The sequence below is a fragment of the Balaenoptera musculus genome, chromosome 6, assembly GCF_009873245.2.
Source record: "Balaenoptera musculus isolate JJ_BM4_2016_0621 chromosome 6, mBalMus1.pri.v3, whole genome shotgun sequence".
NCBI lineage: Eukaryota > Metazoa > Chordata > Mammalia > Artiodactyla > Balaenopteridae > Balaenoptera > Balaenoptera musculus.
This window is the reverse complement of record NC_045790.1, coordinates 86,651,248-86,666,607: the sequence shown is the minus strand read 5'-3', so window position 1 is coordinate 86,666,607 and position 15,360 is coordinate 86,651,248. Positions and strand designations below refer to the sequence as shown.

Below are 15,360 nucleotides of genomic sequence, written 5' to 3'. Positions count from 1 at the left end.
GGGTTTATTTGTTTTATTTTCAAGCATCTTGAGTAGGACTTTATTTTTATTTACTCCCATAATAAATTAAAGGAAGTATATCTTCCATTGGTGAAATGTTTCCTGAATTCCATAAGTTTTAATATTATGCATTCTCATTGCCATTTATTTCTGAATACTTCAGAGTTCTACTTTTACTATCTTTTCTTCCTTGATAATGATTGAGATTGTTTCACAGTTTCCTAGAATTTTAATCTGGGCAGGGAGAGATCTATCCCATTTGTTCTTAAGTTCTAGATTTAACAAATTTCATCAGAAAATAATTAACCTAATTTTAAATACTTGTGGAGACAGTAAGTTGAAACTTAACCTACACTCTGTATGCATTGTATATAAAAACATTTTACATGTGGGATCTACAGTAGTCAAAGTCATAGATACAGAGAGTAGCATGGATGTTGCCAAGGGCTAGGGCCATGGGGAAATGGGGGAATGTTGGTCTAAGGACACAAAGTTTTAGTTATACAAGATGAATAAGTTCTGGAGATCTAATGTAGTATGCTGTTGGGGAGGAAAAATAATTTCCCGTCTATCCTTCTAGGTTCTTGGCTAAGACACCCCTGTAACAAAAGAGAGAGTAACAGGAGAAAAACATTTAATTTAATTTCATACATATGGGAATCCCAAAGATACCAAGCTCTCTGACCGTCAGATGGTTAAGATTTATATGCCATCCTGAGCCAAAGAGAAGGGGGGAGGGGTCTGGAACTTCAAAAGGGATTAAGACAATTCACAGGAAGATGGGAAGAGCATATGTTTGGTAAACATATGTCTGCCTGTTTGTTGTGCTATGTGGTTAAGTCTTTCTGATGCAAAAATAAAGTTATCTTTGGTAATATCTCTCTTCCTGGTACAGGTGCCTTATCTAAATTCTTTTAGGCAGTTAAGGGGTAGGTAAAAAGCTCTTCTTGAGTCTGTTGGGCCTTGATTGTCTAAAATTTGAAATAATCCATAATTCACATGCCAAAATGACACATTCTGAGACACCCTGCCCTGAACCCCGTCAATATATATGCATAGTACATTGTATACATATTACATAGTATATATGGTACATTGTATTTATATAGTATATATAGTACATAGTATAATATAATGTAATATATATGCATAATGCATATATATATATATACACATATGCAGTATGTATGGTGACTAAAGTTAACAGTACTGTACTGTATACTTGAAATTCAAAATTTGCTAAGATGATAGATCTTAAGCATTCTCATGACAAAAAAAGAAAGAAACGAAAATGGTAACTATGCAAGGTAATAGATATATTTATTAGCTTAATTGTGGTAATTATTTCACAATGTTTACATGTATCAAAACATCAAGCTGTATATTTTAAATATATGTATATAAATTTTATTTGTCAGTTATGCCTCAGTGAAGCTGGCAAAACAGAAATCATCCTCTGTTAAGGTAATTTTAGTATATATAATTTAATATATAATCCATATATATGTGCTCAAAAAGTATATGTATGTACATATATATCATGTTATATTCAGCTTTCTTCATTTGTACATCTAAAGGTCATCATCGCTTGTGCATCTAATAGACTTATTAGATTTACAAGTGTACAAAACAAAATTATAAGTCACACTCTCCATTTCTTCAAGACTACTACTTTCTCCAGTTTTTCTTGTATACATGAATACTAAGACTTTTCACCTAGTTTGGTAGGCCAAATCACCTAGTAGTTAATTTATTCATTTGTTTCTTCCCCTATTACCCTATTTAATTCATTAACAAGTCTTATTGATTCTATCTCAAATATAAATATATACTGAGTCTATTTCTCTCCATATCTCCTGTTACCTCCCTGGTTAAAAGTATACTAATATTCACTAAGCTTATAACTGTAGCTTTCTAAGTGGTTCCCCTCCCATTAATTCTCAGCGTAGCAAACAGAGTAGCCTTAAAAAAAAAAATTAGCAGCCCTACATTTTCCACCCTCTGCCAGTTACCATCCTCATTCCATACGCTTAAATTTATCCAATGGCTTTTCATTGTTCCTTGAATAATATCCAAACATGTTGTTGTGGTCTATATAATACAGCTAATATCTGTCTCTTAAAACTTCACTCTTCACTGTCCTCCTTAACGCTATGCTACAGCCACTCTGTCCGGCTTTTTGTTCTGTACAAAGCATGGCTTATTTCTACCATTGGGCTTTTACACATTTTTTCCGTGTCCGGAATTCTTCCCCACACAACCCCGAAATTTTGTGTACCTAGCTGTATCTCATTATGGTTTGATAAAACAGTCCATCCTCAGAGAGGGCTTCCCTGACCACTCTTTTTAGGTGAATTTCCCAGTCACTCTCTGAATGTATAATCCCCAATTAATTGATGCCTTTTATGTTGACTTTCTAAGCTACCTTACTAGAACATAATACCATGAAGAAGAGGAACATTGTAGTCCTTGTTCACTACTCTATCCTCAGTACTTTGTGTGAAACATAAGGTAAAACAATAACTATTTGTTGAATGACTGCTATCTCTTCACACCAAACGATACCCTTCACTTCTCAGAAAACTATGTCCCTGCTCACAAGAAGAGAGCTTGATCCCTTAATCCTTTCAACAGAAAATGCCCTCAATAGTCAGTCTACTAGCTTTAGGAATGCCCTAGGTTTCTGCTGGATGATCATCAATATTTCCCAGGCTTGTAAGCATAATTAAGTGAGGAATGAAATACTCTAACCCAATTCAAAGCAATAACCTAAGATCTCAATTGTGGTCTTTAAAACACTATTCTTACTGATAGATGGTTTTTGGTTTGATTGATCCTACATGAAATGATATAATTTTCTAAAGTGATATATTTTTCTTCCTTTTAGGTAAAAACCCTCTCCCATACTTCTAATCAATAGGTCCCTTGTATTGTGCTTTAGGGCATTTAGTTTCTCTTCTATTCATTTAGTGGAATGGAAAGTATTACAACAATTTTTAACATCTGACTTCTTAGGGACTCGGGAAGACTTCAATTATTTTGTTCAATTTAGTGATCTATTTTTGCTGCTGGAGAGTGGCTCTGAGGGCTAAGAATGAGAACAGGCAATTCCTTAATTCCACTTAATTATAACATTTATTTCTCACATTTTCCTTTATAGCAGCATAGTGTTAGATTTTGCTTTTGGATCCAATCAAAGTTTATTATCTCCATCTTGCTGTAATAAAGTTATTATACGTTTCTGTATTGTATGTTTCCTTGATATTTCCTTCTCTAGTTCTTGTTTTGTAAAAATTTTTGAAAAGTATTTTTTGCCATTTTTATTCTTCTCCAATGATTTTGAAATTACATATTCTCATTTCAATTCTTATCCCTCAAAAAATTGTGTGAGATAATAAATGAATTTTTTTAAGGTACTAAGTAATGGGATAATTTTTGGGGGGGTAACATGTTACCTATATATAAAAACACAGATGCACTGTCTTTGATACTGTGCATCAATTTGTACCAAAAATAAAAATCATCCCAGTGAAAAAGAAAAATACTACCCCTCTGAACATAAATATACTACCTAGAATTTTTGCTGATATAATCAGAGATTTTTTTGGTCCAAATTATTATTCTTACATATTAATGTATTTTCTTGCAGTTTTTTGAAGTAACATCTGAATGCTTTTATAACCATGTTAAGGATTATTATTGAGAAAATTTTGTTATTTTTTATCATCTCTACTTGTTTTATGATATTCCTTTTATTTTGATTATTTTCTTGATTTGAAGCATTGCCTTGGAGCCATTAATTATTTGATCAAAATCTCTTCTCTTTAAACTCTGTGGTTGTTAATCCATTGCCTTACCATATTTTAAATATCCTGCCCCCTTCCCCAGTGGTGATAATTTTAGGATTTATCTGATATACTTAAATATCTAAAATTTCATCAGAATATGTCTTTGTTGTAGTTTCTCATTTTTTAAATTATTCAATTAATTATTTCCATAGGAAGTTTTGAAATTTACTTTAGATCAAGAAAATTGTATCCTGTCATTTCAACTTGGTAGATATTAAAACATTCCCAATAGGAGTGCGGTGTGCCCTATTCATAGAGTAGGCCCATATTACATCTCACAGGAATCCAGGCCCAAATTGACACCTTCTCCCTTCTTGGGCATCATGGTTTACTGGTTCACTTCTTGCACCACAGCTTCTGGAACCAGACCGTTGTCCCTCTCTACTTTCAAAAGGATGCCCTGGGCTGCTACGTGGTGCAAGAGGAGGCATCTCCTTACTCTGACTAATGTCTGCCTGAAAGATCTGATTGTTACCTTGGAGAAATTGTGTTCTGAAAGATGTGATGGAATACAAAGTCTTCTGGAGCTTTGGAGTTTCCCTCAGGGAGTAACCAATTAATTCCTTGGTGTGATGCTTTGACAAGGATTCGTGTTGGTGTTCCATTAGACTGGTATGATGCTGCCAGGTTTGTTATGAGATGGCTCTGAAGGCATGCAAATAGTGGCAGTGAGCTTCCAACTCTTTTCTAGCCCTGCAACGCTCACCTCAGCAAACTTCACAACCTAAAGGAAAGCTCTTCATGGCAATCAAGGATCTTGTAGCAGTAGGAAAACAAAAGAATACTGAGAATTCACATGATGTTGCTCTCTTGTTTACTTTGAAAGCACTTTGGAATCTTGAAGATGAATCTCTAGCTGCCTGCAAGCAATTTATTGAAAACTGAGGACTGGCACTCTTCATTCAAGGCTTGGAGAACAACATAGCTGAAGTCAGAGAACTCTCTTCCAAGCTAGTGACTGAAGATGTAGTGAAGCATATCAGCAGTTTGCTTCACAGCGAAGAAGTGGAAGTCAGTTGTTTTGCTGCAAGTCAGTTGTTTTGCTGCAGGCCTCGTATACCATCTGATATCTGATTAACAGCCTTGAATATTCCATGATCTTCATAGGAGAGCTCTTTTCCAGGATCTGCATGGAAACATCCAGAAATGGCCAAGTTCAAGGTGTAATATGACAGCATTTTTGACCTACAGATACTTCTTGGTACTGATGCTGAAAACTCAGCCTCTGTGCGCCAGTGCCGAATTGAATCTCAGAGACAGATTTTTGTGTGAGATAGAAAAGAATAGTTTTATTGCTTTGCCGGGCAAATGGGGACACAGTGGGCTCATGCCCTAGAAACTGTGTGTCCCAAACGGGGAATTTGGTGAGGAGGTTTATAGCAATGGTTCAAGGGCGGTGTTGCTGATAAGGATCAGGGTGTGTGCAGAGCCTGCATTCCTTTAATCTGGCCACAGGTGGTCTCCTGATGAGCTTCTATGGTTCTCAAGGCTATCAAACTGTGACCTTCTCTCTGGAATGAAGAATGCTTCATCAAGTAGTAACATCTCCCATTTGTTGGGGGTTTTAGTTCTGCAGAAGAGCTCAAAGATATTTTTATGTGTACTCCTTGAGTCAGAACCAGGACCCCGCCCCAAGGCTGCACTATTGTTTCCTGACTGCTCCTCCCTTGTCTCTGTATCCCCTCCCTTCCCTGATTAGCAACTGTTTGAACCTACCCTTTGGAACTCAGGGAAGGTCATGGAGGCTGAAGACTATTCCCAAGAAATGGGGAATACAGAAAGGCTTCCATGCCCAGGAGCCCCACAGGGTCCTGCTCAGTTTCAGTACTACTCTGGTCACTGTCGGCTATGTATCATGTCTGCTGTAAAAACCCCAGCAAATACTGCAGCTGTTGTGTGGCATCTAGGAGCACAGTGAGGCAAACCCCCAAGCACAGGGGATCGCAGCCTTCATTCTAGATGACTTCAGAATTTATTTCAACAATTTTCAGAAAAACCCCTCTGTGTTAAATGATCTTATTAACCTAAGGGACTCCACAGATACATAACATATGTAATACATATAGAGACAGCTTCAATAAAATATATAATGTATAAATATTACACACAGATATGTGTATGTGGTATATATATATATATATATATATATATATATAATATTTTTTACTTTATAATTTTGGTTGTAAATGATGGTACATTTATTTTAAAAATGATTTTATTAGTTATTTGTTGTTGCTTAACAAATTACCCCACAACTTAGAACTTAAAAGCAAAAACATATAGTATCCCACATAGTTTCTGAGGGGTGAGAAACCTGATATGGCATAACTGAGTCAAGTCAGATGATTCTCTCTCAGGATCTCTCAGGAGGTGACCTTTACCTTGTTCAAGAGGGAGTCAATAATTTCAGCCCACAGTCAAGGTCGTGAACACCAGGATACGGTATCATTGGGAGCCATCTTGGAGGCTGGTTACTACAATTTCACACTTTAAACTCAAACTCAAAGTGCAGTAAATTCCTCCTAATTACTGTTTACTAAAAATATTTAATGAATATATTTGGTTTGTCACCAGAAGAAAAAAGAAAACTATAGGCAATGAAGTCTATTAGAAAGTGCCTGGGTGGCAACCTGGGTTCCGCTGCTTCTTCTTCCATTAGTAATTAACTGTGAAACTTTGAAAAAATTATATTTGCAACACAGATTCCTCATCCATTTATTTATTCAACAAATATAAACTAAGCACTTATGCATTACTCCAGATGTTAGGATACTTTAGTATAAATATTCCTGCTCTTATGGAGATTACCTTCTAGTTGACTTCCAAATCAATATGTAGCTGTAAAAATCAGGTTAGAGATCTGTTTTTATGAAGACAAGTGAAAGTCTATAGAAAAAGTTTCAAAGGCCTGGGTTTAAAGCCAGGAAGTAGGACACAGATAATTTCCAAATTGCAAAGTACAGAGCTAAAGGCAATCACAAAATCAAAATGTTTGGACTTCATTTAAATGGAACAGCATTAGGGAAGAAGCTGAACATAGGGCAACCAACCAGAGCAAAGGGGTTCAGGATTTGAAAATAATAGAGCTTGAAGCAACTCCCCAAGTCTTTACTGAATAGTCATATGTAATTTTTATTGGGGAATTTAAATTAAGCTCTGTGTGGAAAGGGAGCCGTTAAAGAAGCAATTCTAGCTTGATCCACGTACTAAGACTATGCTCCTGTTAATTGTACAGCAATATATTTCCAAGGATTCATGGCAGGAGACACTAAGATAATGCTGTGTAATCACAGCATTAGAAAATGTATCTTCCCCCTAGAAAATGTATCTTCTCACTGAGGCCAACACTTTTCCATATAATTTTTCTGTACTGATTAACTAGGGGGGTTCACTAGGAATGAATCTTACTGGACCTCATATAAAGATGGCAATATTATGAAAGTTGAAGCAAATAAGGCAGGAATACTCCCCCAGGGTACAGGGATTTCTAGCATATTTCATGAATTTCTTTCATAGAGTGTTTTGTTACTGAACCAAACTTAGGTCTGCTTGTCCAGTGGCAGTAAAGCCGGTCTACTGACACCGGGTTGTGATGAAGGAAAGAGCAGTGTTTACTGTAAGGGGCCAGGTAAGGAGGTCAGGGCAGCTAATGCTCAAAAAACACAAACTTCCCAGTGGTTTTCAGGAAAGCATTTTTAAAGGCAAGGTGAGAGAGGGGAGTTGCAGGGTATGTAATCAGCTGGTGCACAATTCTCTAATTGTTTGATGGTGAATGTCATAGGGGATAATATTATCAATCCTCAGGCTCAAATAGGCCTGGGGGCTATGTGCTCATGGTCATCAAGTCGTCAACTTCTTCCATGTGGTGGGGGTTTTAGCATCTGTAAAACAACTCAGGAAATGTGTATCAGATACTGTTGTCTAAGTACTGCAGAGAGGAACTAAAGATTCTGCGACCACCATATGGCTGATTTACTGTTCAATTGTTACCAGTTCTCCTGGCCTGACTGCTGCTTTTGTCACTATGTGTTCACATCCTTTCAATCATTAATTCTTGAGCCAGGCTTTTGTGACTCAGGGGAGGCCTGGGAGACTACAGGTTTCCACAAATAAGAGGCAGGCCGAGGACATGGGGGGAGGAAAGGTCCCACAGGGTCCTGCTTAGTTACATTTTCTTGATTTTTTTTTGTTTTTTTGAAAGGGGAGAGGAAGATTTAAAGAACCCCTAGATTTTATTGCATAGTCAGTATGTGCAGGAATCCTTGTGAGTATGTGTAGGGGGAGGGGCTCATATTTGTGTGAAAAGGAGTGTTCTGAGCAGAGTAATATGATGTATGTTCTCAGCTGAGGTTGTCTTTAACTTATCAATTAAATACTTCATTTAAACATCAAAAAATGGCAAGCAGAAGTTGGAAAGGCTTCTGGAGGTTTAGTACAAGTACAAGAGTACTCTAAATTCATCTTTACTGCTGGTTGAACAGAAAGAATTCAGGAGAACAGGAATCTGGAGGGTGGTGCAGAAGGATCCAGGGGTTTGCATTTCTGGGAATATCCTGCCATCTATACAGTCTGTAATCAAATAAGGCACAGCTAGTGAACAGGGCTCAGGCACTGGGAGCCTAAGTATTGCAATATCATTCTGAAATACAACAAAAGCATAGGGTCACACTGGGTCCCTAGAGATCAGGGATTGCTTTGAGGGTATAGTGGAACTATTCCCAGAGTTGCTGAACTACAATGGATATTACTTCTCTTGATCTCAAAAGCTAGATAGAAATTTTAGCATAGATTCTCATAAGATGGGATTAGATTATTGCAGTATCCAAACCAAGAGGGAAAACACAGAAATAGGAAAGCATAATAAGATAAAGAACCAAAGACTGGGGCCTTGAGAGATTTCCATAGCTCTTGGGGGTATACAGATACCTTGTCAAGAGCATTAAGACAGCTTAGGTAATACGGTCTTTAGGTAATAGGAGCCATAAAAAATACTCTTTTATTGTTGTTGTTTTTAAATTGCTGTCTCATTATATGTAGACAAACACTTCTTTGGAATTTTTTTAGTTATATAAATATTCCTTGAAGTAACTTCCTAATACTACATATGTATTCATTATAAATGAGAATTAAATAGGTTAACATCCTTGGTTGTATTACTTGGAAATGTTTAGGGCAAAAATGAAATAAATTGGGATTAAAATATAAATATTGATGGACTTCCCTGGTGGCGCAGTGGTTAAGAATCATCCTGCCAATGCAGGGGACACGGGTTCAATCCCTGGTCCAGGAAGATCCCACATGCCATGGAGCAACTAAGCCCATGCACCATAACTACTGAGCCTGCGCTCTAGAGCCTGCGAGCCACAACTACTAAGCCCGCGTGCCTACAGCCCATGCTCCGCAACAAGATAAACCACCGCAATGAGGAGCCTGTGCCCCGCAATGAAGAGTAGCCCCTGCTCGCTGCAACTAGAGAAAGCCTGCACGCAGCAATGAAAATCCAATGCAGCCAAAAATAAATAAATATATATTTTTTAAATTTCCATCTCTCAAACCACTAAAAAAAAAAAATTAAAAAAATATAAATATTGATACTTGATTTATTTAATACTTGTATTATGAATTAAAGAAAAAATAATTCCTAAGAATTAGCATTGATATTTCGAATTTTTGTAATATGATATCAGTAAGTTGAATAAAGAAGGAAAGGAAATTTTGAAAGTGCTGACCCACTGATTTAAAAGAATTTGTGGCAGAAGTTGAAATAAACAAGGAAGTAGCTATTCCTAATGTTTCTGTTATCTTCTACTCAGTAAGTACTCCCAAATGTCCATATTTTTTTTTTCCATTCTCTCTTCTGTGCTTCTTATTCTCTTATAATTAACTATTTGCCATCTGCTTTGGGGATTCTCATTGACATAGGTACCTGAAATCCAGTGTCTCCTCAACTGCACTCAACCATTTCTATTTCTTTGTGAACATCCAGAATGGATGTTTGTTTCTTTAAGGAATAAGAATTTTGCAGTGTTTTGCAGTGCTTGATCCTGCTATAATATGTCTTGATTATGTTGTTGTTTATGAGAGGATATATTGCAGAGTGGTCTCTGAAGTTTGATAGCCCAGGTTCGCTTGAGCTCCACCACTTTCTTCACATAGCAGAGGTCCTTGTTTGCTGATATATTTTCTCTAATTTCTCAAGTAATAGTATATGTGTCAAGAGAACAAAACAAGTCAAAATAAAATCATAGAAATGAAAATAGTGACTCATACATGTTAGGCATTTAGCAAAATATTTAATTAAGGAAATGAATGAATGGAACTAAACCCTTTGTAAACTGATAATGAGATATATTCAGTGGAAAGTGTCACTTTTCCTCAAAAAGTTAAAAAAGAAAGTATCAGATTTCTTCCCTTTAATATTTTCAGTTGTAAAATAGTGTAAGTAACCTAGTAGAGACTAATGTACTGCACATTTGACAACTGTCAGAATTTTGACCTCTGTAGGGGTCATATGATCCTAATCAGCCTAATCTAGATTAGAAATGTTGAAAGCTGGTATTTCAATGAAATGAACATAGTCTGAAGCTGTTCTAGAACAGAAAGTGTGCTGTTCATTTTATTTTCCCAAATGATTATGTTATCACAATATGATTTACTAAAAAATCCTTTTCTCTCCCTGCTGATTTGAAATCTAAATATCAAGAAAAATTTCATATATATGTCTATAACTTTCTTGCTCACAATTCTTTTCCATTGCTTGCCCTACTAGTCTCTATGCCAGAACTATAACATTGTAATTACTATATCTGTGTCATATTTTAGTACATTGGGGAACAAGTTTCTTTTGATTTCACTTTTTTGTAAAAAATTATTCTATTCAAAGTTTTATTCTTCCTGCTGAATATAAAACTATTTTAAAGTTTCATAAAATAAGTACTTATTATTATATTAGAATTGTATTTATTTATATATTATATTAATTTGCATAGAATTAACATCTTACTAATTTTAGGTTTCCTGTTAGGGAGTCAATCAGGTCCCATTTTGTGTCTCTAAAAAAATTTGTGTAGCTTCCTTTATATTGGTGATTCTAGCTACTTGTTCGTTTTTATGATATTGTTCATTACAATTATTGTTTTTATGAATTAGGTCTTGCTTTCTATTGCATTTTTTTCAGGATAATTTAGATATATAGGGAAACTATACTTTTCATGTATTTGTTTTGTAACTACCCATTTTACTTTCATGTTAGATAGCATAATTGTTTTCAGTGTATTCTCCCCAGGTTTCAAGTAGATAGTCATGTCATCTTCAAATCATAAATGTTTTTGCCATTTCGTTTTTTAAATTATAGGTCTTATTTCCTCTTCATGATTTATTATATTGTATAAAACCCATAGTTATGAGTTGTAGTGATGATAGTGAACATATTTAAATAGAATGCTGTGTTTCACTGAGAGGTTTTGATTTTAAATAATTACTCTGAAATAAATTAAGACTTTTCAGATCATGTATTTTTGAATTTACCTTATTAACATGGAACGTTACATTAATAGAATTTTTCATATTGCTGAACCATCCTTTGATATCTTTTTTTATATGGCTCCTCTTCACGTAATAGACAATATAGCCTCCCTCACTTTTTCAAGATTTACCACCTTTATCATGAGTATTTGAGGAAAAAAATTCCATGTTTTATTTCCACTCAGAAGTTGGTCCATACTCCAGTATATTTCATTGTTTTCTGGCTCCTAAGCAGTATTCTTTTTTTTTTTTTTTTTTTTAAATGAACAATACTTTATTTATTTTTATTTATTTATGGCTGTGTTGGTTCTTCGTTTCCATGCGAGGGCTTTCTCTAGTTGCGGCAAGCGGGGGCCACTCTTCATCGCGGTGCGCGGGCCTCTCACTATCACGGCCTCTCTTGTTGTGGAGCACAGATTCCAGACGCGCAGGCTCAGTAATTGTGGCTCACGGGCCTAGTTGCTCCGTGGCATGTGGAATCTTCCCAGACCAGGGCTCGAACCCGTGTCCCCTGCATTGGCAGGCAGACTCTCAACCACTGCGCCACCAGGGAAGCCCCTAAGCAGTATTCTTAACTTCTGTGGCTGCTCTTTTCTCTTCTTCCTACGAGAGTCTGAGCAAGAAATACAGATTTTATTTTCATTTACTCAAAACATTGCCAACAAAAGTTGTTGTACATAACACTCTCTAAAAGATTTCAAATTCACAATCAGAATTTTCTTTATTTTCAGAAATGATCTGCCATAGTCAATTTTTCGATGATTATATGTCTCCTTAGACTGTTTACTTTCATTTCTGTGACCTCTATTTCCTACTATTATCTTTTTCATAATTCAAATCACAGTTTGCCATACAGATAGTGCTATGTAGTAGGCATATTTTGATAATAATTATATGTTGGCTTTAAAAAATATGAATTCACAAATAAAATTAGAAGGTCACTTTTGTTTTTTAACTCTAAAATGTTTAAGCCAGGTTAATTCTGGCTTCATAAAACATTTTTGGAAATTTTTACATTATCCTCTATAAGCTTGAAGGTTTTATATTAAATTTTCTTTCTTACACGTTCAGTGGAATTAATCCTTCAAGCTACAGGATATGGCATCTTTTTGGTTAGTATTCCTTAGAAAAATTCTGTAATTATCGTAATTTAATTCACATCTGGCCCTTATTCCGTTTTAGTTTTTCCCAAATTATCTTTCTCTTTACTACAAGTTTGGTTGGTATCCTTCTAGGAGCTTTATCTATCTTTCTTTCTTCCTATCTATCTATCTATCTCTCTCTATATATATCTTATCTATCTATCTCTCTATCATTTGTTTATTTTTCTGTTATATAGTTTGTCTTTCAAGTTAGATTGGACAGTTCTATTTGAATCACCTCTAGTGTTTACCGTTCATTATTTTATTATACAACATTGTGTATACATGGATAGTTTATACTTTTCAATTGAGCATGTTATTCATGCATCACTCATATAACATGTATCATTCATGTTGCATCTTCACATTATTTAGATGATGTATATTCATACATAAATTAATAGATAAGCATATATCATTGATAAAATACATGCATTACATGGATTTATAATAAATAAATACATATTTATTTTTGTATAACAATATATGAAACAATTTATATTAAACTACACACACACACACACACACACACACACACACACACACACACAGCATTATCTTGGCCTCCCCTACAGTCTTACCTATGTCAAGCACAGTGACATGTTAATTTTGACATATTTTGAGAGACCACTTTTGCATATTTCTAGTGATAACACAAATTTTATGATATGCATAAATACTTTTAATAATAGTATTGGCATTTCAATTATATTTAAGAGAGATTAGGGAAATTAGGTATGCTCAAGTATCTTTCTATTCATAGTTAATTTCTTTTCTTCTCTTTTTTTTTTTTTTTCGGCTGCACTTCATGGCTTGTGGGATCTTAGTTCCCCAACCAGGAGACCAAGACCAGGGATTGAACCCAGGCCCTTGGCAGTGAAAGTACAGAGTCCTAACCACTGGACTGCCAGGGAATTCCCCTCAAGTTTCTTTTTAACAATATGAATTTTGGCACTGCCTTTTAGTTTACCCGCCATGTATCAAGTCTTAACTTACTCTTTACGTAACAATAAATGTATGCTGCTTTGAGATGTGAACTCTTTGATGTTTACAAATGGATGACTATCTACTGTAACTACAGTTGAGTGTCCAGTATGAATAGTGTCTTGAGTTTCCCTGGAGATTATCAATATTTGATTTCTTATTAACTTAAACATGAAATGTAGTATGTGCTTATGTACTGGGTATTCAGTGCATGTATAACTGAGAGTAGGATTTGTACCACTTTTCATACAGAAAAGCATTTTCTCAGCTACATAGTGATACAGTACGGGGAAGACATTAAAAAAGCCTTGCAGGCACAAATTATTGGAACCTGTTTGGTCAGCAAAGATGTTATGCAGTCTCATGAAAACGAACTCTGCTGAAAAATGTCTTGTGCTTTCCTTTTTCAGAGTTACCTGAAAACATGGCATAGCCAAAATTGCATTAACTATGGATAGAGTCCTGTTTTGAAATGTAATTGGAAATTTGGCTGGAAGTTTTTTACAAGAGTATTTATAATAAATATAGTCTAAAATTATACCATCCATAAAGGTTTGGTCAGAGAAATTGTTATATTGATTTCATGATGCCTTCAACAAATTAAACTTGTTTTCCTAATGAATGTACTGTTTAGAAAAATATTCATATATATCCTTATTAAATGTTTGTTGCTGGATTAATCATAATTCTCTTTTATTAATAATTAGCTTCAAATGATTTTTTTTTTCAAAATATTTTGAAAGCTACTCCAATATCTTGGTTTAAATAAGTAATAGGGACATATGAAAGGACTTACTTAGTCAACCTTAACTCTTGCCTTTGTGCCAGCCTCTGGGCTAAGAGAAACTCTTTCGGAGACATTGAAAGACCAAATAAAAGGAATAGTCATGAGCATTTGGCTTAAAAAATAAGGAAAAAACTTGTCCTAGATGAGCTGTCTCAATATCTGCAGAATATGCTGCTGTGTCAGGCAAATGAGTCAAAAGACATTTGACTGAATACTTCAAGTACAAAAAGAATTAGAAGGTAGGCAGTGTGGATTCTAGTTCCTGCCCTGGCCTCATTACTTACTAACAAGAGATTTTACCTATAAAATGAGATTTATGCTATCCTTTCTATCAGATAGCGAGATTATCATATGTGACATGATATATGTGAAAGTGCTTTGTAATACTAGCTAAATAATATATACTGTCATTAATGAATTTTGCCTCTTGTTTGATATGTCAGCTACCTTTATATATGACCTCATTTAATCCTTACACCAACACTATGGTGATTATATTTTTATTAGTATTTTGATACTGAGGAAAATGAAGCTTAAAAGTGGTTAAGTAACTGGCCCAGGTTTACACAAGCGGAGATAGTAGAGCTGGAGTTTGATATGCAGATATGTCCATTATGCCAGACTGTTTCCAACATAAAGCTATTAGGAATCATTTTAATTAATGTTAAATAGATAAAGTAGACTTAATGTATATCTAAATTTTATTCTAGATCCAATATTCTGTGCTTCTAACTAGTGTATTTCTCAGTATACCTGTCAGAAGATTTTTGAACCTCATGTAAATTTATAAGAACTTATAAATGCCTAGTACTATTCTGGGAACATTCCTGTCATAATCTAAAATAGAGATAAAAGCATAAAAGGATAACCAGGAAAAGAAGAAGAGAGAAGAGGGATTGCTCTGAGAACTTGTAAAAAATGGTATTAGCTTAGACAACAGTGTCAGGAATTAACAGTAATGTCTAAAGAGAAGCAAATGTTTTCAAGCAACATATGAGTTAATTAAAAGGAAAGTATTCCAAATGATTGTGATTCCCTATTGAACACTCTCTGAAAGTAAAGCATCAGAAACACA

General features: G+C 35.0%; 1 pseudogene; it reads left to right on the top strand.

Moving 5' to 3' along the window:
- The first annotated feature begins 1,291 nt into the window (after positions 1-1,291).
- The window catches only part of LOC118896397, a 28,715-nt pseudogene continuing 14,646 nt past the window's right edge, over positions 1,292-15,360 (top strand).